This window comes from Sus scrofa, chromosome 8 (genome assembly GCF_000003025.6).
Source record: "Sus scrofa isolate TJ Tabasco breed Duroc chromosome 8, Sscrofa11.1, whole genome shotgun sequence".
Lineage (NCBI taxonomy): Eukaryota > Metazoa > Chordata > Mammalia > Artiodactyla > Suidae > Sus > Sus scrofa.
This window is the reverse complement of record NC_010450.4, coordinates 96,286,421-96,312,204: the sequence shown is the minus strand read 5'-3', so window position 1 is coordinate 96,312,204 and position 25,784 is coordinate 96,286,421. Positions and strand designations below refer to the sequence as shown.

At 40.0% G+C, this 25,784-nt stretch overlaps 1 protein-coding gene and 1 pseudogene across 4 annotated transcripts in view; one reads left to right on the top strand and one right to left on the bottom strand.

Moving 5' to 3' along the window:
• Positions 1–25,784, top strand: part of JADE1 (jade family PHD finger 1) — a 355,916-nt gene that overhangs the window by 251,928 nt on the left and 78,204 nt on the right. The gene's annotated exons all lie outside the window — the stretch shown is intronic.
• On the bottom strand, positions 20,612–23,225 carry LOC100518205 (annotated as a pseudogene).

Here is a 25,784-nt window from a genome sequence, read left to right as displayed (position 1 = left end):
AACCCGCATCCTCATGGATCCTAGTCGGGATTGTTAACCACTGAGCCATGAAGGGAACTCTCCAAAATGCTTTAATTAACACTTCTAGTCACAAAGTTTTCTCTTTAAATGAAAGGGGACAGTTGTAATGATCTACTACCATGTAATAAACTACTCCAAAATTAGTGGCTTAAACCACTTTATTTATTTGCTTACAATTCATGTTTAAATCCATTAGTTCATAGTGAGATTCCTCCTTTTCTCTCCCAAAAATATGGACTCCTAGCCCATCCATCACCTTTGGAGGATGCTGAGGACCAATTGGCTAATTTAAAATTTGGTTAATAAAGAGACAGAATTAAGAAGGTATCCTGGGAGTTCCCCTCAGTGCACAGTGGAAAGGAATCCGACTAGGAACCACAAGGTTGTGGGTTCGATCCTTGGCCTCGATCAGTGGGTTAAGGACTGGCATGAGGCTTAGATCCTTATCCCTGCGGCTGTGGGATAGCCTGGCAGCTGTAGCTCTGATTAGACCCCTCGCCTGGGAATCTCCATATGCTGCAGGTGTAGCCCTAAAAAAGCAAACAACAACAAAAAAGAATGTATCCTGTCCTTTCTATATGGTCTGCATTTCAGTATAACTAAGGATTTGATGGGGAGGTCATTTTTCTACAAAAACTTTCCAGCTAATAAACAAAGAAGCACAGAGAAAAATACATCATCATTTGTAGTCCCTAATTAACCACTGATTCTAGAAATAGTATCAGTCATTACTACTGATAGTAATGACCATCAATGTCTGATAAGGTCATAAGAAGGGACAATCAGACATTATGTGTCTCCTGACAGACGTGTGAACACCTTCCTGGAGCCATTTTGCCAACACCACACACACACAAACAAAGCCTCGAATCTGCTCAAGCCCTTAGATCTGACTACAATTTCACAGGAAACATGAGAGACAGTGGAACATATTTTCTTAAAAAACATTATGAGAATGAAATCAGCAAAATTTAGACTGTGGAAACTCAGTAGGTAAAAAAACAAGTTTCTTCACTTAAAAAAGAAATTATAAGATAAAACAGAGAGAGTGAAGGAAGAGTTACCAGGAGGGGGAAGAGACTTACTATACTTATCAAACAATTGTGATGTGTGGCCCTTATTTGGAGACTGACTCAAAGAAATAAACTATAAAAAAAGAAAAAAAATTGTAAAACAAGTGAAGACAATGAGGGAAGTGTGAACACTGAATGGATATTTAATAATATTGAGATAATATTTTTAGGTGTGATAATAGTACTGTATTATATATACGTACGTGTAATTTTCTATATGTATATATTTTAAGAGTCCTTTTCTTTTAGAGATACACAGTAACACGTGTAGGTAAAATGATATACTGTATAAGATTTCCTCATTCAGAGATGGAACAAAATTGGCTATTTATTTATATCTGATAAAGCTAGGCAATAAATAACACTGAGAAATGTATATTATTCACTCTATTCCTATGTGTTTGAGGAATCCCATTGTATTTTAATTATCAGAAACCACTGAAAGAAATGAAACATCATAGCTTCCAAGACGATATAGGATGAGGGGAGGATGGAGAGGGTGGGGGGTGGGGAACAACAGAAAATGTCATTATCTAACAGAGGCAGAAAAGAAGGGGCGGGGGGGGGGGGCTGCAAATGAAACCTTTTTACTAATCCTTACAAGTCCATGATTAGACTCCACAAATCTTGACTCCCTACTGAAAGTGCCTTTTGAGTTAGGACACCGGTTCTAATCCTGAGCCTCCCTGTGGCAAGCCATGAAACTCTCTATGCTAAACTGTGCAGAGTTCCTCTTGCTATAGAAGTACCCAAGATAGCCTTTGGCTGTTGGCAGCTTTGTGACAGTGGCTGGGGCTAGACATTAAATTTGCACCACAAAGAAAGCAAAGCCAACTGGGTCGCCTGAGGAGGTAATCTGAGCCCTTGGCTGTAACCTGGTGAGCTAACTTCCAACCTGCCCCCTGCTGTTATGGCTACTCAGAGAGAGCCAAAAGCTGTGGGACCCAACAGTCAACCCCTAAGACACGGTTCCAAGACATCATCTCTGGCAGACTTTAGAAATGTGAATTGGCAAGTTTCTCATAAGAGTGATCTGCAATCTATTTGAATATAAGTAAGTATTAAATGGTGGGGGTGGGGTTGGAGGCGTGAATCTCACAAAGACTGCTGCATCTTAGTGACTTCAGAGGGCATGGGAAACTTGAAAAGGAAAAAAAAAAAACCTTTCATCTCTCTCAAACATTGTGAATTTAAGCTCTCTCCTTTCTAGGTTTATCTTTTCAGGTGCTTTCTATTTATTTTCCCACACATTCTCTGATTTTTCCCCCTTTTGGTTTCTCTTTTCAGAGTAGAATTGTGCTTATTGCCATCTAATAAGCACTGCATTTAGTCCCATATTTCCCCTTGGTTATGCAGCTTTCTTAAGCATTTCCCATCTCCATTCCTGTTTCCATCACCTATTTGTGAAAACTTGCTCTTAAAAAAAAAAAAAAATTCTCCTCTTTTTTTCTCTGTATCACTGTACCTTATTCTGTCTGAAACTCTATGGCTTATTCTGCTGTCCCCTTTAGTGCCTAAGATGTCCACGAAAGGATTAAGTAGCAAAAAGCTCTCTGAGGAAGGTCAGATGTGCTGTGATGTGGAAACACTTCTGTAGTAACTGAACTTTATCGGCTGAGGTTGTCTTTTTTCTCCTCCCAGAGCATTCACTAAGTATAATGTCTGGATCTTTCTTCATTTTGCTCATAAACTGTCATAGGTCTCTAAAAGTCAGATTGCCTTTTCCTTCTAACTTGCTTCTCAATTTGTGATTATCACCTTAAGTGGCATCTGGTTGAAGATAAGAAATAATTCAGAGAAAGAAATAGAATGAGAAAAACATAACCTGTGTTACCTTCCAAAACTGAGCTTGGGCTTTGATAAAGTCATAGCTAACTTCTGTGGGAAATTGAAGTCCGCAAGCATAGGCCCTGAATAATATATTTTGATGATGATGGGGATCTAGAGATTTTCTTAAAAAGGAAAACCAGGAGTTGCCATGTGGCTCAGTGGGTTAAGTATCCAGCACTGTCCCTGAAGTGGCTCAGGTAGCTGCTGTGCCACAAGTTTGATTCCTGGCCTGGGAACTTCCAAATGTTGTGGGTATGGCCAAAAAATAAATTTAATAAATAAATAAAGAAAAACCATATGAAATAAAGAAAAAAAAAGACATTATTTTAAAAAAAGAAAAGTAAAAAATCCCATATAATAGACTCATGATTACTGGTTTGAGCAGGAATAATAAACTTACTACATCAACACTATTCTAAGTACATTACATTACTTGTGATCTTCTTAACGATCTTATAGGGTAAGTACGATTACTTAGCCCAACTTCACAGATGAGAAAACTGAGGCACAGAGAGGTTAAATCTCTTATCCATGGTTGCACAAGTAGTAAACGGTAGCCCTGGGATCTGACCCCAAGCAGTCAGGCTATATTGTTCATGTAATTAACCACAGTAGCATTATTATTTTTCTTAAATAGAATTTGTACTTGCTTTCATTAATAAAGCTTAAAATGAAGTTTATTTATCCAATATTTTAGTAGAAAATGAGTTTTAGAGTATGGGCATCCTAAACATTTTGTCTGGATCTGATCACATTCCAAATCTTTGTTCATATCCATGATTCCAATTAAACTATAATGAAACATACTTAAAATAAGGCACAGAATTTTCACCAGTAGTGGTAAGGAACATAAGAAAATTCTTAAATAATAGTCTTCAGAGAAAAATATTTTATGTGAAAAATTCTAGGAGCTCCTATTGTGGCTCAGCAGTAACAAACCCGACTAGTATCCATGAGAACATAGGTTCAATCACTGACCTCGCTCAGTGGGTTAATCCTGGCATTGCCATGAGCTGTGGTATATGTCACAGACATGGCACAGATCGGTGTTGCTGTGGCTGTTGTGTAGGCTGGCAGCTACAGCTCTGATTCCACCCCTAGCTTGGAAACTTCCATATGCTGCAGGTGCAGCCCTAAAAAAAAAAAATTCTAAGTAGAGCCATACCATAGAACATAATTCAAAACTTCAAAAAGAGCAAGAAGAGTATCTATTAAGATTAAACTCTAAGAAATGAGAATGCATATGCTGGAAGAAAATAAATGATTTTAAAAATCAATATGTAGGAGTTCCCATTATGGTGCAGCAGAAATGAATCTGGCTAGTATCTATGAGGTTGCAGGTTCAATCCCTGGCCTCGCTCAGTGGGTTGGGAACCCGGTGTAGCTGTGAGCTGTGGTGTAAATCACAGATGGGACTCAGATCCCAAGTTGCTATGGCTGTAGCGTAGGCCAGCACCTGTAGCTCCAATTCAGCCCCTAGCCTGGGTACTTCGATATGCTGTGGGTGCATCCCTAAAAAGCAAAAAAAAAAAAAAAAAAAAAATCAATATGCAAAAGTTCATTTAGAGGAATTTTAATATAGAAATGTACAGCTTTGATGTGGATATGCTACTGATGAGTGTATCCCAGGTAAATTGTCAAGATGATGTAATTTACCAACACTGATGGTAGCAAGGATAAAGCTCAGATATACAAATAAGGCAAGTTTAGAATTACCTATCACTCAGAGAATTACCTGCAAAATATAAGATTTTTGACTAAGAGTTAGAAAAAGGCTGCTGAGTTACTGTTAGCTCTTGCCCCTCTGAAGCTACAGAAATCTGTCTCCCTTTTAATGGTTGGTAATGAACTTACTGAGATAACTGAGTGATAATCAATTTATACTATACAGATCAATACTCCATCATTAAACTTAGGACATAGATTTCAACTGGCTGAGAGGAAAAAGCTAACCACGTTGCTTTCCCAGCATCCTTGTGTCAGGTGGAATAGAAGAGTAAACTGAGATTGCAGCTCATAGTTAAATATCTTTCAGACTCTAAAATTCAGAAGATTACTCTTGGACATTGAAGGTGTAAATACTTAGAACCACCTCTTCAGTATCTGGTTCCTGGTTCTACTCTATTCATGTTGGTGAGTCTTTGGTGTGGCTTCTCTAGGCCTTGATAACAGACTTGGTATTTTTACCATGATCCCTTCTTTTTCTTACTTACAAGATAGGGTTAAATTAGTGACATTGTGGTACAAAATTATTTTGATGTGTGTATGCAAGTGTGTATGCATGCATGCAATGCATGCATGCGCTGCTGACCCATTCCATATCATGAGTTTTCAGGAAATTTCCCTTTCTAATCCAGCAACTTAAGTTTAATTTTTAAAAATTTAAATAGATAATAGTTCGATTTAAAAATTAAAAAGTGTATATGGTAAGAAACCTTTCTCTTCTCTCTGTTCTCATTCCAACCAACCCATTCCCATTCTTGCAAACAATCAATGCTATTAGATTTTTTGTATCCTCCCAGAGGTATGTTTATACAAGAGAAAATATATAGATATACACTTTTTTCCCCTTCTTCAAACAAATGGCAGTCTATTTTATACATTTTTTAGCTTATTTTTTTCAGGCAAAAATAAATTTTGGCAGTTCCTGTTGTGGCTCAGCAGCAACGAACCCAAGTAGGATCCATGAGGAAGCATGTTTGATCACTGGCATCGCTCAGTGGGTTAAGGATCCAGCGTTGCCATGAGCTATGGTGTAGGTGGCAGATGCAGCTCAGATCTAGCGTTGCTGTGTCTGTGGTGTAGGCTGGCAGCTATAGCTCCGATTCAACCCCTGGCCTGGGAACCTCCATATGCCATGGGTGTGGCCCTAAAAAACAAACAACAACAACAACAATAAAAAACAAGGTAGTATTGGCACAAGAACAAGTCAATGAATAGAACTTGTATGTTCTTTTAAAAAATTAATATTTTGCTTAAGGTTACTGAGTATGGAGACAGAAGAGAATAGAATGGACAGAGCTACACTGGTGTATAATTGTTATTAAATTTTTGGTACCATAAAACAATGATGAGAAGATAATTTTTTAGATGCTTTTGGGAAAACTTACCCATTATATAAGAAAAAATATAACTGGATACCTGCCCAAAACCACATATGGCTTGAAGACCTAAAAATGAAAATTGAATTTATAAAATTAATAAAAGAAAATATAAAAAACTATTTGTGACCTAGGGGAAGGAAAGAACTTGTTTTTCATTTCTTCATGTTGAAAATGTTCAAAAATGTCAAAAGCAAAATGGAGCAATGAGCTTCCATATAGCCATCGTCCAAAATTTTTAAATTAATGAGATTTTGTCATATTTGCTTCGTCTATTCTTTTTTCATTAATTTTTTTTACTTTGTCAAAATATCCTAAAACAAATTCAAGATTTCATACCATTTCATCCTATATAGTCCATGGTGTACTCTTAAAAATATGGACATAGAGTTCCCGTTGTGATTCAGCAGTAATGGACCTGACCAATATCCATGAGGACATGGGTTCAATCCCCGACCTTGCTCAGTTGTTTAAAGGATCCGCCATTGCTGGGAGCAGTGGTATAGGCTACAGATGCTGCTCAGATCTGGTGTTGTGGTGGCTGTCGTGTAGGCCAGCAGCTGTAGCTCTAATTCGACCCTTAGCCTGGGAACTTCCATATACCACAGGTATGGCCCTAAAAAGACACACAAAAAAATATGGACACATATTTACATGTGTCCACAATGCTATCATTGTCCCTATAAAAAATAAGAATAATTATTATTTGATTTGGCTCTTAAAACAATCAAAACAATGTACATTAAGTACCTTAGAATAGTTTCCTGATGTAGGGGAAGGAAGGAAAAATCAGAATGGAGTATGGAGACAAAAGAGAATGAATAAGTAGAATAGGAGCAAAACCTTGGATATATCTGTAATGATAATGTACCATAAACTGAGGAATATGATGAACTCTCTTTCTACGCCCAGGGAGAGGCAGGAGTGTGGGATGAATAGAAGAGACAGTTTATATCATTGCATGAACCCAAAGTAACAGGCACCTTCATCACGGGAGTTGAGAAACTAGACCCAAATATCTCAACTAATCTAAATCTCTCTCATACTTCTGAATCTGAGTATTTGAGACTAACTATAAAGGATTTTCCCTTAGACTGGAAAGGGGTCAGGAAAACAAAATACCATATTGATGGGGGAATGTGAGAGGGTCACAGGAGCCAACTAAAGAACTCCCATTAGCCAAAGTTGAAAATTCAAGCAACAAAATAATAAAATACTGTGGTATTGGATTAAACTCAATATATAAATATCCATGAGTTTATACTAATAAAAATAAGTTATTGTAGGAGTTCCTGTTGTGGCACAGTGGAAACAAATCTGACTAGGAACCATGAGGTTGTGGGTTCAATCCCTGGCCTTGCTCAGTGGGTTAAGTATCAAGTGTTGCCGTGAACTGTGGTGTAGGTCATAGATGCAGCTCGGATCCCACATTGCTGTGGCTGTGGCATAGGCTGGCAGCTATAGCTCCAATTAGATCCCTAGCCTGGGAACCTTCATGTGCCATGGGTGCTGCCCTAGAAAAAAACGAAAAAAAAAAAAAAAGTTATTGTATAAATTAATAAATGGTGAAGAAGAGACAAATCTCTCATGCTTTCATGCCAAAGTTGAAGGCAGATGCCTTAGGACCCTGGAATAGATAATATGACCATATAATTTTGTAGAACTTGGAGAGACTCCCAAGACAGCTGAGAAATGGTTGGTAGTATACACTGATGGCCAGGAGCTTCTAAATTTTAGAACAGGGGACCCATTCTTTGCAATCTTTAAAGTTTAATCATGTGCAATTATAATGATAGTTTCAATCAATCTGAAGTAATGTAAGTGATTCTGGTCACAGGATCTGAGCAAAGTGTTCAGACAGGATTACCTGTTGGGGTTTTGGTCTCCTGCTTCTAGCATGGTGCCTGGCACCTATTAGATACCTAACAAATGTTCATGAAATAAATGGTAATGTGCTGTAGAGTTCAGTGCAGTGTTAGAGTATTTCACATATGGTTCTAATAAAGCTGTATAGCCTGGCTGGCAAAATAATTATTGCCTGAAAAAACACTTATTAAATATCTTTTTTTTTTTTTTTTTTTTGTCTTTTTGCCATTTCTTGGGCCGCTCCCGCGGCATATGGAGGTTCCCAGGCTAGGGGTCGAATCGGAGCTGTAGCCTCCCGCCTATGCCAGAGCTACAGCAACGTGGGATCTGAGCCGTGTCTGCAACCTACACCACAGCTCATGGCAACGCCGGATCGTTGACCCACTGAGCAAGGGCAGGGACCTTACCCGCAACCTCATGGTTCCTAGTCGGATTCGTTAACCACTGCGCCATGATGGGAACTCCTTAAATATCTTCTAATTCATGGAACTTATCTTTTATTAGCTCATCTACTATTCGTTTCAAATCTCTGAATAGCAGAACTGTGTCTTTTATTATGGGGAATGTTGTACCATGTGTCACTTGAAAAGTATCTTTCCCTAAGTATTTATTAATGTGCTAACTTGAACTCAAAATTGGCCTATCAGAAGTGGTTAATGTTCTCCTCATGAGGAACCTTGACACGGATGAAGGTTACAATTTTTTGTGTATTTTTATTAGCTCAAAACCTTGCCAGTTCACTCATGCTAATCTGCAATTCCTGCAATTATCACAAAAGAGTATTCTGGTAAATTAGCCCTACTTCTCAATGTAGGCTTAATAGGAAAAAGTTACTTTGAAAGCTCAGTGGATTCTAAGTGCTGCTTTACAAAACGCACTGCAACACTTATACTTTGAGATACGCCTTAAATAGTTAAACAAGTTCATTGATATTAAGTGGGTATGTTTCCATCCTTTATTTTTCCCTGTTGACTTCATTACTTAAAATATATCTGACTAGATCCTGGTAAAGGACTTCCTGGAGGTATTCGGCCATGGTGGAGGGGAGTGGACATTATTGGAGATAAGTGTGATTTGAGCAACTATGGGATATCATTGAGAGAATAATAATTGGTTATAATCAGGGATTATGCAGTGAATCTGTGGATTGAAAGTAACTAATAAGTGCCTAATATAATCTAAGACTCAGGAAGACCCACGATAAAAGAACTACAAAGAAGTAGAATCAAAACGCAGTCCTGGATGTTTTGATCACTGAAGCTGGAACAATAGGGATAACCATGAAAGCTTATTTCTAAAATAAGCCCTTGCAGCAGTCAGTGAGCAAAGACCAAAAGCAGACTTTTAGAAGAACTAACTTCAAAAAAGACTCTCTATATAATAAGGGTCAGATTGTTAAACTGAATGTTCAAGACCTCCTAGGGATTCTAGGTCATGCCTAAACTGTCACCATCAACTCGGACATTTCTAGAGACCTAGTGTACTCGTTCTTCCACCCTTCCCTCCACTTACGGCCCAGGAAGGGCATTGAAGTTCCCCATCAGTCAGGTGGACGGTGCTACAGGACAGACCTCTAAACCAAGAACTCCCTGGGTACTTTGGTCCACTGGGAGAGCTCTTGTGAGAGCAGGTAAGTGCAGCCTGAGTGAGGTCAAACCTGAAGAGAGTGTAAGATAAGGGGAGAGTTGGGTCATTAGTCACTTCTTTTAACTAACTCTCTGAAGTTGGCTGGCTTCACACTAGACCTGGTGATTAATGGTAAAGAGATAGTTCTTACAATTCAACTTCTGAATGTAGAAAGACATTTAAAGCTTCCCCTGAGCATTTGCTTCCTCTTTAAATGCTTCAAAACAAATCTCAGTATCTCTAGGCTGATGCTGGTTCTCTCACATGGTCTTTGATGGGGGAGAGGGAGTGGGCCAGGCATCCCTTATTGGACAGTGACCTGTGGTTCCCTGGTTTTCATAGCAGTCCCTCAAAGGGAGAAACAGAGTCACAACATCACAGACAAAATGGCAGCCCTGAGAGGTCATTCTACTGTCAGAAAACACGTACACGTGATTGCTCTGAAGAGGAGAAAACTAATTGCAGTTTTCTAGGAGGATAGTGTGGAGTTTGCCAAAAAAGTGCTTTTTTGTTTAATTATCCCTTGTAGAAAAGGACATATGTAAAAGTTATGAAGATTCAATACAGAGAATAATTTTTTTCTGGCTTTGAAAATTTTTCTAATAGATAAGCATGATTCTTAGCTCCAGAGACTCAATTACTCAGTTATCAAAGATGATGTGGATAAGGTGACCAGACTCCCCATCCACCTGGCTGCTCAGGTAGAAATCTAGAATTCATGCTGTTTCTTCTTTTCTCATTCCCAATCCCCAATCCATTAGTCTTGTTAATTCTCCCAATTATTTATTTATTTATTTGCTTTTTAGGGCTGCGCTTGTAGCATATGGAAGTTCTCAGGCTAGGGGTCGAGTCCAAGCCACATCTGCTCCCACACCATAGCTCACAGCAACACCAGATCCTTAACCCACTGAGCAAGGCCAGGGATCAAACCCACATCCTCATGGATACTAGTTGGGTTCATAACGTGCTGAGCCACAATGGTAACTCCTCAAAATATTTTAATTCATCCACTTTTCTCCATTCTCATGGCACCATCTTAATCTAAATCACAGTCATATCTCACCTGAACTATTACAATAACTTCTTAAATGGAACTCACCCTTGTTTCTCTATAATCTGTCTCATGGTAGCCAGAGAGATATTTTTAAACCTTTATGAGATCACACCATTCATGAAGTCATGTTGTCTTCATTGGCTTCCTTTCAAGGCCATAGGTGATCTGGCCTCCCCTACCTTCCAACTTCATTTCTTACCACCCTATCCTAATACTACTGATATATTTGGGTTCCTTGACTAAGCCAACCTCTTATCTGTCTCAGAGACTTTGCCCTCATTTCCTGTGGCAGTGATGCAGATCTCCACATGACTGGTTCTTTCCTGTCTTTTAGGTCTTAGCATAAATGTCATCTCCACAGATAGGATCTCCCTAACCAAACTATCCCCTTTCCTTCTTATTTTTCCTTTATTAATACTGTCCACTTATTTTGTTTACAGAATTTATAATCTGAAATTGTCCTTTTCATTTATTAACGTACATGCTTACTGTTGCCTCTTCTCATAGCAGAATCTAAACATTTCTAGGGCACAAATCATGTTTGTCTTGTGACATCAGCATCTACAATACTCAGAACAGTGCCTAGAGCATAGTAGATAATTCATCAAATATTTGTGAAATGAATGACGATAGTAAGCTCATCTTGAGCAAGGGTTGGCAAACTTTTTCTGTAAAGGACCAGAGAGTAAATATTTTAGCATTCATCACTTGAAATCTCTTTGCTCATTCTTCTTCCTGTAAAAACTGTTTTTCTTCACTCTTATGAAAATACCACAGGCTGGATGTGGCCCAAGGGCCATGGTTGCCCCACCCTGATCTAGATTAAGGAGTTTATCCATGATCCAATTACCTCAAATGTCTAACTTTTGCATATGAGTCTGAGTTCTAGATTGTAGTTGACAAACTGGAGCAGATGTGCCTCTTGTTACTTCCTTGTCCATGATCCCTTCTTAGTGAACCTGTTCCACCCATAGTTCCTGGAGTGGAATAGCTTTATATGCTACCTGATTCCTCCATGTCTCCTACTTCCTACTAAGGGCTGATTGTACTGGAGCTGAACTCTACCCTAATCAGATGATATATCTCTGGAATTTGGAATTGGGCCACTAAAATTGAATCGATTAGATGCTGATAGGCCCTTGAAATAAAATAGTTGGGTAGATCCATTGTGAACCAAAGCCAAACATAAGTTCATATTTTCAGGGAATAGAGATAGCACAATAAAAAAGAAATCAGTCTATTGAAGATATTGAGAAAGAAGGAGATACACAAGTAGAAGTATGAACCTGAAGCCTCCGTATCCCAAGGGGAAAGGACTAGTTTGGGTCCTGAAAATCCACATGTGCCACATGGCCTAGGTGTGCTTTGCTTATGTCCTTGGATATCTGTGAAGTGGTCTGTTGTTCTCTCTCCTTAACTGACCTAATTTGAGAGAACTTCTGTTCCTGACAAGAGGACTGGGTGTTTCAAGTTACTATCAAAACTATCAATCACCTAAACACATATTTAACAGATGTCTGCTGTGTTTAGAATATCTAATAGACATCATGAAGGCAAACAACTATGTATAAGAAATTGTTATTGCCTTCAGGGAGGGTAAGTCTAGTTGAGGGATAAGATAGAAATACATGAAATAATAATCAACAGTGAAAGGCTGGAGTTCCCGTTGTGGTGCAGCAGAAACGAATCTGACTAATATCCATGAGGATGTGGGTTGGATCCCTGGCCTTACTCAGGGAGTCAGAGAGCCAGCATTGCCGTGAGCTGTGGTGTACATCGAAAACACGGCTCAGATCCTGATATCCCTAGTTGCTGTGGCTGCGGTGTAGGCTGGCAGTTGCAGCTCTGATTGGACCCCTAGCCTGGGAACTTCATATGCCTCGGGTATGGCCCTAAAAAGCAAAAACAAACAAACAAAATAATGTAAGGCCATGGGCGCTGAGTACCTCATGGCAGGATTCTGTGTGTTTTAAGACATTTTAAAAATCAATCTTAATAGTATTTAAAGCAGAAGGAAAATATATGTTGAGGAAATATTACTATTTCAAAAGAATGACACAGTAGTGAATTCTGACAGATAAAATTGGTTTTTATCAAGAATTATACTTTTAGGAGCTCCCTTCATGGCTCAGTGGTTAACAAACCTGACTAGGATCAATGAGGATGTGGATTCCATCCCTGGCCTCGATCATTGGGTTAAGGATCTGGCGTGGCCATGAGCTGTGGTGTAGGTCACAGGCACAGCTCGGATCCCACATTGCTGTGGCTGTGGTTTAGGCCAGCGGCTACAGCTCCAATTCGACCCCTAGCTTGGGAACCTCCATATGCCTTGGCTGCGGCCCTTAAAAAGCAACAAAATTAAATTAAATTAAAAAATAAGAATTATACTTTTATCTAGGTGTTTAAGGCATGTTTTAGCAGAATTTTGAAACTGCTAACCATGAGTCAAATCTATTTAGATTAACTGAAAACAAACCATTCCTGTGTTGTCTCTGAAAAGATAATGACTATCCTCAGAGATCTAAAAAGTGTTTGGTCTTAACAACAAAGGATAGATAAAGTCCCTGGTGTGTCCCAAGTGAACTCATGGGTATTTTATCAGTATGGGCATCAGGTTACCAATTGCTTTAAAAATGTACTCCCTGATATTGTCTCTGTGTGGACAAAACATTCACTCAGAAAAGCAATCTCTAGAGACTTGTGTCTGATATGAGTGCATATAGGAATTTTTCCTGAACCAAGATCTGTAGAAATACCACCTTCTAGGGATGCTTCTCATAAGATCTTATCAGTCTGAAGTGGAAATAAGCTCCATAAAGGCAACAAGTTTATCAGAACTTTTAAAATTCTTTTTCAAAAACATTTTATTTTATTTTGGCTGAATGTGGAATTTCCCAGGCCAAGAATCGAACATGCACCACACATGTACCACAGCAGCAACCCAAGCCGCTGCAATGACAATGCCAGATCCTTAACCTGCTATGACATGAGATCTCCAGAGTGGTGGTGGTGGTGGTGTTTTTTTGGCCACACCTGCAACATATGGAAATTCCTGGGCCAGGGACTGAATCAGAGCTGCAGCTGCAACCTATGCCATAGCTGGGGCAATGTCAGATCCTTGACCCACTGCACCACAGTGGGAACCCCCTCCAGAATTTTTTTAAAGTAAATTTTTTATCAAAGCATTATTTTCTTTTTTCTTTCTTTCTTTCTTTCTTTCTTTCTTTCTTTCTTTCTTTCTTTCTTTCTTCTTCCTTCCTTCCTTCCTTCCTTCCTTCCTTCCTTCCTGTCTTTCTGTCTTTTTAGGGCCGCACCCACTGCATATGGAAGTTCCCAGGCTAGGGGTCTAATCAGAGCTGTCACTGTTGTCCTACACCACAGCCACACCAGATCTAAGCCACGTCTGCAACCTACACCACAGTTCATGGCAACGCTGGATCCTTAACCCACTGAGCGAGGCCAGGGATGGAACCTGCATCCTTATGGATGCTAGCCAGATTCGTTTCTGCTGAATCATGACGGGAACTTCACACAGCACTATTTTAAAAGGAAATAAAGATGGGATGTGGGAATAAATAGAATTGGTTGCCTGCCATGTCAATGCATTGAAATTCAGCATATATATCATAATCTACTATTTAGGCCCTCAGTGGTTTATCTTCATTTAGTAAATATATACACTTGACGCAGAACAGGATATGAGCCAGCAATTAATTTGCATTCGTGTGCCAATACCGATAGTACTACAGCAGTTAACTAATCAGTGGTTCTCCAACTTAAGTGTGGATCAGAATCACTTGGGGACTTGTTGAAACAATTTGCTGGGCCCCACTCCCAGAGTTTTTGATTGAGTAGATGGGCCTGAGAACATGCATTTCCAGCAAGTTCCTAGGTGATACTGATGTGGTCTGAGGTACCACGCTGAAAACCAATGAACTAACAACATTCAGCCCTGGCTTCGGCCCTATCACTAGCCTGGACTTCCTGGTGAGTATACCTAGAGAATCCACTAGAACTGTATGAAGAAACAGTCTGAGATGGTTTCCTTATAAATTCTATTGCTCAAAGGTCATACAATGGTTCGGGGGATTCTATCTGTAGTTCTGATTAATTTTTAATTCCCTCATCTTCATATAAAGGTCCCACACCAGCTGATAGTTGTTTTTCAGGTAATGAGGCACATATAGCAGGGTCCAGTGAGAGTCTCCAGCAAGGGACCACAGCAAATGAAAATCTCATCACCAAACAAGTTCACGCTGATCACTCCAGTGGCAGTGCTGGGCCAGTCCAGATTTGGTGTTTGGAAGGGACTATTTAAAGGAGTGGAGTACTGACATAGGCTATACAACATGTATGAACCTTGACAACATTCTGCTAAATGAAAGAGGCCAGTTCCCAAAGACTACATATTATATGATTCTATCCATATGAAAAGTCAGAACAGGAAAGTCTATAGAGACAGAAAGTAGCTTAGTAGTTTTAGGGCTGATGGGGGCACGTGAGGAGGTAGGGGAGGAGGCGAGGAGGTTAGCTAAAGGGTACAAGTGTCTTTTTGAGGTGATGCAAATGTTGTAAAATTGTAATGATGGTTGTACACATCTTTAAATATACTAAACACCCCTGAAAGTACAGTTTAAATGGGTGAATTGTATGCTATATGACTTATATTTCAATGAAGCAGTTAAGAGAAAAAAGAGGACTGTCCACTGGAAGTTTGTTCAGCCTCATACCATGCTCATCATCTTCCTACTCTCCAAAGAACGTTCCTTAGTACTTGTGCACGCACAGACCATCTCAAACAAATGGGAAGGCACTAATAGTAACAGCCATCTCTAAAAACAAAGGAGTTCTCATTGCGTCTTAGAGCGTTAAGAGCCCAGCCTAGTCTCCATGAGGATATGGATTTGATCCCTGGCCTCGCTCAGTAGGTTAAGGATCTGGTGTTGCCTGAAGCTGGTTGCAGCTTGGATCTGGCATTGCTGTGGCTATGAGTGGAACTACAGCTGTAGCTCCGATTCAACCCCTAGCCTGAGAACTTTCATATGCTGTAGGTGAGGAAGCTCAGCTTTGGAATCAATCGTGATTCACCACTGGCTGTGGCTTAACTCTGTCATGGTCCCAAAACATGAGAACAGGTCTACCATGGCTCTAGATTTCCCCAGGTAACCCTGACCCTTGGGGGTCTGGTGACACCACTTCCTCCTTATATTCCTCCAGTCGCAGAACTTGCTATTGGTGGTGGCTTGCTACTGTTTCTCACTTCTGCTTGCCTCTGCTTGCCCCTGATTGACATCTTAGCTTTTCCATCACCTGTGTAACCAATTATTATAGTAAATGTCCTTTGCTCCAAAACCAAAAAAAGCGCAGGTAGGATGGCATGGAAACAACAGTGTCATTTCAGATAGGAAACTGCAATGACCTACCTGTCAATGGCTGGGGTGACCAGATATGTGAGAGGATAAGAACAAATAAAACAAGAGAAGCTGAAAGCAACAGGGAGCCACTGAAGGGCTAAGCAGAGGTCTGATTAGCATTTAGTAAGATCACCTGGGTAGCAATGCAGATAATGGGTTTATTGTGATTGGCTGTGCACAGATTAGCAGTAGAAAAACCATTTAGGAAAGTTTCAAAAACCTGGTGAGGGGTGATATTGGCATGGACCAGGCAACTGTTCTCAAACATTTTGGTCTCAGGAATTCCTTACACTCCTGAAAATTATAGCTGCCTTAGTGCTCCACAGCACATGCAGACATAACAAAGTGAAAGAAAAAAAAGATTTCCTATTGATGAATATTTCTGTTTAAGAGCCAGGATAACTTTTCTCAAAAATCCTTCAGTTGATTCTCTTCCAGTACTCAAACCAGTCACTGAAAAGAGGGGGCGGAGGAAGCCTCATGTTTGGTTTAAACCAATCGTGATCCACTCTATGGGGCCAGGGCTGGGTGTGGATTCAGCCTTCTCTAAAGCTTATAGCAAGGAAGGCAGTGGAAAGGGTTGGTGCTAAGTAGGCAACTATTGGTGGCAGCCATAGGATTCGTCAGTGGAGGAGTTGTCAGTTAGAGTCCTGTGTCAAGTGGTGATAACCAGGCAGGAATGACTGAGGGCCGGACTCTAAGGAACACTGACACTTAAGGAACAAACAAAGGATGCGGAAGCTCTGAGAGAAACTATTGGTGCAGAAGATGGTTAGAAGCGGCTCTAAGACTGTTGGAGGTGGGTGCTATGAATGCTATTAGCTGTCTGGTCTTGAGAAAATCACTTAGATTTTTCTGAACCTAAGTTTTTTCATTTATAAAATGGTGGAAATAATTATGCCTATTTCAATAGTATTGTTAAGAGGGAGAATTTAAATACAGTAATTGTGTAGTTGGCACGGAACTCTTAATAAATGAGGGTTATTGTCTTATTAGTGTTAGTATCAATGAGGATCTGCTTCAGAGATGGAAAGATAATCAGATATAACAGAAGCCAGTAGAGAAGAGAATTTTAAAAATATCTTCACTGATAAATACTGAAAAGAAGTCGATTAAGGTAAGGAACTGTTGTAAAATGGTTAAGCGTTGTCCTAGTCACATTTTTAGCCTTGAATATTGGCTTATATTACACTAGCAGTCAGATTTTCTGTTGTGGCTCAGTGGTAATGAATCCAACTAGTATCCATAAGGACACAGGTTAGATTCCTGGCCTCCCTCAGTGGGTTAAATGAGCTGGCGTTGCTGTGGCTGTGGTGTAGGCTGGCAGCTACAGCTCCGATTTGACCCTAGCCTGGGAACCTCCATATGCTGCAAGTGTGGCCCTAAAAGGACTATATATATATATACACACACACACACACACACACATCACTAGCAGTCAATTAAATCCACAAGAATTTTTATAAAAACTCCAGCCAAAAGTAGGTCTCTTTCTGAATGTATGTAGCCAGCTGTGGGATTTAGTATCCACTACAGTGTATCTAACCCTTGGTTTTAGTCCAGTGTTCTAGCCGGATAAGATTAATTTGAATCTTTGATCTATTGTGTTTACATTAGGATTTCCCTTGTGGCACAGCAGGTTAAACAGGTTGTCACTGGTAACTTCCACATGCCCCATTCAAGGGCAAAAAAAGAAAAAAAAAATCATGCTTATATTAGATGGCTTTCCATTGTTAATGTCATTTGTATATTTGATGTATGTATCTTGTATATTTTTACCTATTTTATAACAGTTAAATAGTGGTAAGAATGTTTGAAAAGGAAGTTACTTTTCTCTAAGCTTTAGTTTCCTCATCTGTAAAATGAGTATAACTATATTTCACGTAGGGTCGTGATAAATAAGTAAATGCCTGAAGCACAAAGATGTTCCTAAATTCTTCCTAGTTCCTGCGTCCCTTCCTCTTTGTATCATTCTTTTCCTTTCCTTTCTTTTAAATTTTCTTTCTTTTTAAATTTCTTTAAAACTTTGCTTTAACATATTGCCTTGCTTTACAAAGAGAAACCACATCTAAACTAGAACAATGTTTTGAAATCCAGTTGGCTAGAATAGATTAAACTGAATTTCATGCTTTGAATTAGTGATAGCTACCTCAAGTGAGGATAAAGGCATAAATATACTTCTGCCTCCTTTTCTCTGATTCCCCTAATCCCTACTCACACACTCTATCCCCTATCGCTTCCTCCCACATCCCCTCTAGCCCCTCAAAGCAGATCACAGTCACTTCACTATTAATAGAAATATATCATTGAGTATCTGCAATGTGCACAGCATCAGGTTAGGACTGAAGTTAAGATCCTAGAAGCCAAAAGATCCTCTTTGCCTTTTAGGACCTAATGAACTCTAGTATCTGGGTTTAATCTTATCAAACTAGAGTCTCTCCATTTTCTCTGTAAATTAACTACCTCATGCTAACACCTGAGGGAAGGAAATAAAGAAGGCCCTTTCTGGATTTTTCCCTCTCTCCCAGGTAATATGCATATTTTATATGTGCATTCTCTCATCCTTCCAACAAATATTTCTTAAACTTTTATTATATGCCAGGCATGATTATAAATACTAAGGAACTATGGAGAACAAGGTAAGGTCCCTGTTCTCATGGATTTATGGTCTAGAGTAGGGAAATAGATGATAAACACAAAACAAAATGCATGAACAAAACAATATTACACATAAAAGTGATACAGAGCATTTGAATAGGGAATATGCTTTAGTATGGCTCCTTTAGTTGGGTGGACAGGAAAAGCCCCTCTGAGCTGGTAACATTTTCAGCTATCTGAATCATCACAAGAAAGAGCCAGTTGCACTAAGATCTAAAGAACATTCCAGGCAGAAGAAACACTAGTATAAAGCCCCTGAGGTAGGGATAAAATCACTGTATTCACAGAGCTGAAAAGAGGCCAGCATGCCTGGATGACAGCACCTGAGTGGGAGAGTGGTATGAGATAAAGTAAGGAGAGCCACGATGACTGGCAGGGCCTTGCAAACCTGGAGGCCTATTAATATGTCCTGGGGAACATACTTGGACGTGGAGCCCTCCTCCAGAGATTCTGATTCACTTGATGTGAGGTGGAGCCTAAGTAACAAAAGTTCCCAGAGGATTTCTCTGTGCAGCCAAAGTCGAGAATCAGTGATGTCTGGGTTTCACAAGCTGTGGTAAAGAGTTTGCATTTTCTCCTAAGTGGGATGGGAATTCACTAAAGGGTATTAAGCAGAAGAGAGAAGGGATTTGAGTAATTTATTTAAAAGATCCCTCTAGCTGCTATATGGAGAATGGATTGTAGTGGATCAAGAGAGGAAGCAGGCGATTATTATCATTTTGTGGACATATGCTTTCAGTTCTCCTGGGTAAATACCTAGGAGTGGAATTGTTGGAAACAACCCAAGTGTCTATCAAAAATTGAATGGATAAACAAACTATGATGTTCATACAATAAAATACTACTCAGCAATCAAAGTAAAGACCTGCTGATACATGCAATAACATGCATGAATCTCAAAACCATTATGTTGAGGAAAATCAGTCAGACACAAAACAGTATATACTATATCAATCCTCTTATGAGGTTTAAGAAAAGGTAAAACTAATCTGTGGTGGTAGCAGTCAGAAGTGGCTGCCTCTGAGGGTAGAGACTGACTGGAAGAGGGTTAGTTGGGAATTTATTAGGGTAATGGAAATGTGCTACATCTTCATTACATGAGTACACATGTTTATCAAAACACATTTGAATTGTACACTTAGGATCTGTACATTTCATTGTATTTTTTAAACCTCAATTTAAAAAAAATGAAAAAGGACTGCTATACATCTATTAGAATGGCTTAAAATACAAAGTGCTGGAGAGGATGTGGAACAACTGGAACTCTCATATGTTACTGGTAGGAATACAAAATGGAAAATAGTTTGGCAGTTACTGAGGTAATTACCCAGGCCCTTACTATATGATTCAGCAATCTCACATCCAGTTATTTACCCAAGAGAAATAAAATATGTCACACCAACACCTGTATGTGAATGTTTATAGAGAGGAGCAGCAGAGGTTACATTTAGGAAGCTATTTGCAGTGTCCTGGTGAAAGATGATGGCTTAGTCTAGGCTAAGGAGATGGAGATGAAAGAATGGAGATGGAATGGAGATAGGCTGCGAAGATGAAGAGAAGTCAACAAATTCAGGATATACCTGGGAACCCCTTTGTTGACAATGTGAGAAAAAGAGAGGAGTCGAGAATTAATCTTAGGTTTTTGGCATAAACATCTGGATGGGTGATGATGTCATTTATGGAAGCTAGGATGGCTAGGCTAGATAAGAGGAAAATCAAGATCTCTTTTTTAGGAGTTCCCCTCATGGCTCAGTGGTTAATGTATCCGACCAGGAACCATGAGATTGCGGGTTCGATCCCTGGGTTAAGATCTGGCTCAGTGGGTTAAGATCTGGCGTTGCCGTGAGCTGTGGTATAGGTTGCAGACCTCGACTCAGATCCTGTGTTGCTGTGGCTCTGGCATAGGCCGGCGGCTACAGCTCGGATTAGACCCCTAGCCTGGGAACCTCCATATGCTGCAGGAGCGGCCCTAAAAAAGACAAAAAAAAAAAACAAAAAAAAAACCTCTTTTTTACCCATGTTAAATCTGAGATAGTTATTTGACTTCATAGTTATTTTGAGCAGTGGATTTCTGGAAAAGATGCTTCCATCTTTTATCGTTAAAATGTAAACTCTCAATCTGGTCAAGTGGAGGATGCTCGATGATAGGTGGCAGAAGAATGCAGTTCCTTGAAGTTGTGTTAGAGTCAGGAACAGGCTTATGAGAAGCAGAATTAGATATAATTTAATATTTCTGTATAATGTAAACCCAACAGAAAGAAAGAATAGAAAAAAAATTGAGAATGAGATGAAAAAATAGTTTAATTCAAGCAAATAGTATAGTCACCTGATGGGAGGTTTATAAGAAATTATCAGGCTTGAAAATTAGATAATGGTATGATTTGGATTTAGGGTTGTGGGCTAATATGACCATTCCTTATTAGTTGTCTATTGCTACATAACAAATTACCCCAATATATATATATGTATAAATGACAATATAAATGTTTATTATCTCACAGTTTTCTGTGTATCAGGTATTTGGGAGCAGCTTAGTGGGTTTTGTTTTTTGGACAAAGTTGTTTTAATATTTTTAAGGTTTAAAAAGTGTTTAAACTTTTTAATTCCTAATAGGAAAACATTATCTGAATGATTCCTCTAATGGCAAACACTGTAAAATGTTTTAGCTGCATTTGGGGCAGAGGGATAGGGATTATCTTCAAAGCACCATAGCTTTCTTCATTAGAAAGTCAGAAGTACACTAGTTTGTATTATTGCAACATCCACTAGGTGATCTAAGTTGCTTTTCCTTCCGTATGAGTTTTATTTATCAGAAGGGAATTGCATTTGACCTCCAAATTTGGCTGATGATTTACTGATAAGATTCACAACCTTTGGGTTGCTCTGATATTTCAACATCTTTGCTGAGTTCTGGGTCACATCCTATAAGGCCACCATAACTTCTGGATCCTGCATAGCTGTGGATTTGAATGGCTGAAAGAACCCCTGGATCACTAAGAATTTCATTGAGTCCAGGCATTCCTGGCATTCCAGGCATATCCACTACCAATCCCAGACATTCCTCCAGGAAAATTGCCAGGCATTGCCCTAGGAAAGCCACTTGGAAAACAGCCAGATCGAGCTCCTGATTGCCTTCTAGCTTTTTCCTCCCTCTGATATCTCTTTTGCTCTTACTGGGTCTTCTCAGCCCTTTCTATTTTTGCTTTGATCTTCATGTTTTCACCCATGCTTTCTCTGATGTTCAGCAATTTCCTAGGCCCTTGGTTGAACTTCTTTCAGCATTGCACTAGTATCTTCATCATAATCCATTTTATAGATGAGGGCAATATCATGAGCTACTTCTTTCCAATGGCTCAGAAGGCTGTGCTTTTCCTCGCCACTTGTAAGTTTGGGCTGAATCAGGATTTATTACAATATCTCTGTCATAGTCTCAGATGGTAATTTGGTGAAGGCACTGGCTCTCCTGGCATACAGAATGGCCAGGCAAGGATTCAGCTTGATGACATCTGTGAATAAGTCGAGGGCTTTCGGTAGTTCACCATCATTTAGGGCCTTAATGGCAACCACATTTTTTTTTTTTTTTTTTTTTTTTTGTCTTTTTAGGGCCACACCCATGGCATGCAGAGGTTCCCAGGCTAGGGGTTGAACCGGAGCTGTAGCTGCTGACCTACACCATAGCCACAGCAATGCAAGATCTGAGCTACGTCTGTGACCTATACCACAGCTCACAGTAACGCCGGATCCTTAACCCACTGAGCATGGCCAGGGATCGAACCCATGTCTTCATAGATGCTGGTCAGGTTCGTTAACCACTGAGCCATTACGGGAACTCTGCAACCACATTTTTATCATGCGCCTGATCCATCATCTCCTCAATTATCTCTACATTTTCATTTTCCATTCTTGAGGGGCATCAGTGTCTGGTTCAGTCACATCTTTGATTTCCAGATCGCTTTCCTCACTTGATGGTTTGTATGTCTTTACGTTTTCCTCTGCCTTATCACCATCTGGTTTTTCTTCCATGGTATGTTCTCCTGATTTAGTTTTATGAGTAGCAGGTGCTATTTTACCCCCTATGCCCACTCCCTCAGGAAGCACATTTCCTCGGTGTGCAGGATGCTGGCATCTTGCTTACACATTTTCATGAAGGCTCAAAGCTCACTCACATTGGGAGGGCCCATCTTCTGGCCAGGATGAGGCTGTGGCTGGATTCCAGGTCAGGGCACTAGCTCAGCATGACCACAGGAAGGGTGGGGCTGCTTAATTTTGAGTCTGGTTTTTCTTGAAGTCGCAGTCAAAATATTGGCCAGGGCTACAGTTATCTGAAGGCTTGAGAAGCTGGTTCCCAGATGGGTGATTCATATATGTGGCAGATTTATGCTGGCTGTTGGCAGGAGGACTCAGTTCCTTACCACACCAACCTCTCCCTGGGCTGCATGAGTGGCTGGACCCTCTACAGCAAATAATTCAAGAGTGTGCAAGGTACAAGAACCAATGTCTTTTGTAACCTAACTTCAGAAGTCACTCTCGGAGTTCCCGTCGTGGCGCAGTGGTTAACAAATCCGACTAGGAACCATGAGGTTGCGGGTTCGAGCCCTGCCCTTGCTCAGTGGGTTAACGATCTGGCGTTGCCGAGAGCTGTGGTGTAGGTTGCAGACGAGGCTCGGATCCCACGTTGCTGTGGCTCTGGCGTAGGCCAGTGGCTACAGCTCCGATTGTACCCCTAGCCTGGGAACCTCCATATGCCGCGGGTGTGGCCCAAAGAAATAGCAAAAAGGCAAAAAAAAAAAGTTACTCTCCATCACTTCCACAATATCCTATTGATTACAGGTCAGCCTCATTCACAGTAGAAGTGTCTACACAGGGAAATGATTTATGGGAGGTAAGAATCATTAGAGGCTATTTTGGAGGCTGGTGTAAACTCTCTTTTTAAGTTTTGGAGCTTACAACATAGTAACGGTATAAAGGAACTCATCTTGGTATTGGTGTACAAGAAAAACTCCCCTAATCCATGAGGATGCGGGTTCCATTCCTGGCCTCACTCAGAGAGTTAAGGATCTGTGAGCTGTGGTGTAGGTCACAGACACGAGATCCCATGTTGCTGTGTCTGTGGCATGTAGGCCAGTGGCTACAGCTCCGATTCGACCCATAGCCTGGGAACTTCCATATACTGCAGGTGTGACCTTAAAAAGCAAAAAAAAAAAAAAAGAAAGAAAACTCCCCTAGATATTTGTGGCTCCAGACCTCATATGCAATTCAGCCAACTTCAGAAGATATACTCAAAGGAATTTGAGAGAATAAACTTTTTTTAACCAATAAGCTTTTTAAAAAACATTGGGAAGGTTTATAATTAAGTATAGAAATGTTCTAAAAATAAAATGCCTGGTATTAGTATTTTTGGTAAAAGAATCTGTATATTTAATATTTTAAGTTATCATAATGTTTAGGAGAATATGACCTATTGGGATAACACATTATATATGTAATGCTTATTTAAAATGTATAACTAAGTAGTTAAAATATTTATAGTATGTTAATTAAATATGACCAAACATTAATCATAAATCTTCTTAGGAGTTTCCATTGTGGCTCAGCAGAAACAAATCTGACTAGTATCCATGAGGATGCAGGTTCAATCCCTGGCCTTGCTTGGTGGGTTAAGGATCTGGTGTTGCAGATGAGGCTTGGATCCCAAGTTGCTGAGGCTGTGGCGTAGAAGGCAGCTGTAGCTCCAGTTAGATCCCTGGTCTGGGAACCTCCATATGCTGCAGGAGTGGCCCTAAACAAATAAATAAATAAATAACTTAGAAGAGATTGTTTAAATTTATCTTATCTATAAAATTTTACAAATGTATAAGCTTACATAAAAGTCTCCTTGTGCTTTGACGTATTCGTTTTTCAAAGCCAAAGTAACTTTTAAGGAGTTTCCATCATGGCTCAGCAGGTTCAGAACCCAACTAGTATCCATGAGTATTCGAGTTTGATCCCTAGCCTCGCTCAGTGGGTCAAAGATCCAGTGTTGCTGTGGCTGTGGTGTGGTATAGGCTCGGATCTGATGTTGCTGTAGCTGTGGTGTAGGCTGGCAGCTGCAGCTCCAATTCGACCCTAGCCTATGAACTTTGATATGCCGTGAGTGCAGTCCTGAAAAGCAAAAACAAACAAACAAACTAACAACAACAACAAAAAGTAATTTTTGAATACTTTTTCCTTGAATGCACAGAAGTTAACCTTGAGTAAATAGATTTACTTAGATTGCAGATGGAGAAGGGAGAGAAGAGAGATTTTGGCTGATGGGCCAAGCCCTGCCTGAATACGTTTGGGCCTGACTCTTGCTCCTGCCTGATGGCTGAGCTGGTCCATCAATATGAGTTCCTCCCTCCCAGGGCCAGAAGGTATGGGCAGAAGGCAGGCAGCCAGGTCTCTGTCTGGATTGTATGACCCCCTTTCCCACCGTCTTGATCTGATTGTGCTCTGTGTGTGTAATAAGTCCTGCACTAGTCTTTCTACCGATTCACAGCATGATTCTTTCTTTCTCCAAAGAAGCTGAGCACATGGTATAATGGTCTTTATTAACTTGCTCTTTGATTGTCACAGAGACATGTAACTGACCTGCAGGACTAATTGTGGCTGTATTAAGCAAAGAGTACAGTTAACCAAAAAAAAAAAAAAGTCAGAGGGTCCTGGACATAAAAGCTACAGATTCACCATATTGCAGTAATATGACTTATTGATATGAAACAAAAATATAGCCAGACATTGACTAGTATAGGGAAGCAGAGTCTCACATTTAGCTTTTGTTATAATATTGAAGTTTTAAATTTATTATAACTGATTTTATGCCTAAACCCCCTCCTCAACTGGGTTGTGGGCAGGAGTGCTCTTAAACTTCCCATTAACTGAATTTTTGTGTTTTCCATCAAAGTTCGACTCCTGGTTTGTGCTCTTCGCATGAGATGTCACCTAGGTGCCTGAGCAGAGCCTTGGATTCCCCAAGAGCCGGAACAACAGGGACTGTTCTTTTACACAGGATGGCCTGCTCTTCAAAATGGCACCTACCCAGTGCCCAGCCCTGCTGCCCTTCTTACCAGTTTTAGCATCCACTGAGGCTGACTGGTGAGCCACCAGGACCTCTTCATCCTGT